The following is a 1759-nucleotide window of genomic DNA, read 5'->3' on the forward strand; positions in this document are numbered from 1 at the left end:
GAGAGAGAGAGAGAGAATTGAGCAAGTATTTTCATTTTATATAATGATGTTTTTAAAAGGAATGAGGGGGTTGCTTTGGGCCTGTTGGCCTGAAAAGCAAGCAGATCCAGGTTTTCGTGTTCCAGCTGGCAGATGCCCCTGCAGACAACCACAGAGCAGACCGAACTGCCCAGGAAAGCAGCAACGTGGAATCAGCCTGCAGGCTAAGCTTCTGCTCTCATCCTTCCAGGAGAGGTGCAGGTTTGGGGGACTTCAGAACAGGTGAAGTTACTGCTCGTCCTCTACAAGTGCTTTGTAGATTCCAGTAGAGTAAGATTAATGTGGAACCAGTTCATCCAAAAGTTCTACTGCGATTCAACACACCCATTGCTATAACTTTCACCTTGAAAGGGAGAAAAACATAGCATTAATTTCACGAAGATATTTAAACTGCTAACCTCTCATCTACCCTCCAAGAGATTTATAGACTTGGGTTGTTTTTTTTTTTAAGTACACACATACACACACTTCACAAACCAGCAAATTTCTAAAGGAACGATTCCAAAACTCACCAGCAAAAAACAAGATGTTACAAGCAGTGTCTCCCATTTCATTTATTCTATCTCTAAAGCACCTACTGTTAATACAGCCACACAGCAGAAAATTGATGTAGGTTCTCAAGGGACTACAAGAAATTCCACCCAGCAATTCTCTGCACTTAGTTCATATTTTACTATTGAAAATAATGAAATGAAATCACAGGTCCTTTGAAAGTAAAAAAAGAAGGTGAATGGGTAACTATAGCCAAAATCAATCTTATGATAAAGTGTCCCATAAGGATGGTTTTTCTTGTGACAAAGTCAGTAGTCAGCCAGAGCAAGGAACACAGAACTCTATGCAAGAATTTTCCCCCAAAATGTGTGCAATTAGTCTATTTGGATAAAATTTCCAGTAAGTCTTGTTTCCACAAAGTCATTATTGAAGAAATTCATTATATTTGCATGTTACACTAGCCAAAAATAACATTTCAAAGTGACAACAAAATTTGTCTTTTTTAAAATGATTTACAGATTTTTTATTAAAAACTTTAATCAAAGGCCTGGTTTTGAGACTTAGAACTGGCATGCTCTTTTTGCTGTGTTATCAAGGAACTTGAAATGTATAAGGTGTTTATGGCCTATTAAAGAACCATTAGATTGTAAAAAATAATCTGCCTTTAAAAATGGTACGAGAAGGTGAAATGCGCAATGTATAAACTACAATTTGATCACTGTATAAAGGCCTAGTAGAAAAAGCTATTGATTTCTTTTCCATTGAACAAACACTAAATTTCAGATGGGTTAATAGGTTAAAAAATAAACATGAATCTAATAGGAAGGAAAGAGGAAAAGCAATATAAGAAAAAGAATGCCAAACACCTGCCATACGTTTTAAATTATGTCTATGTATATCTTGTGAGAAGGCATATGGTATTATTATCACCAAACTTTTTATTCAGATTCTATGTTCACAAGGGTCTCTTTTGGATATCATATGTCACGATTTTTTAAAAATCTACGAAAACATGTAGCATTTTGTATACCATAAAATATTATTTCTGTTATTGTAATGTAGCTTTCAAACATACATGGGAGACAGTTTTGGGACAAGATGGTGGTAGACTGAGAATAAGTAAAGAGGACGTAGGATGGAGAACTCAGCCTTGGGCGTCAGACTAACTACCAGTCCTTTCTACCTGTGTGATGCTGGGAAAGATTCTTACCCTCTCTACCTCTGTTTT

Source organism: Galeopterus variegatus, unplaced genomic scaffold, assembly GCF_000696425.1.
Source record: "Galeopterus variegatus unplaced genomic scaffold, G_variegatus-3.0.2 Scaffold4304, whole genome shotgun sequence".
Taxonomy (NCBI): domain Eukaryota; kingdom Metazoa; phylum Chordata; class Mammalia; order Dermoptera; family Cynocephalidae; genus Galeopterus; species Galeopterus variegatus.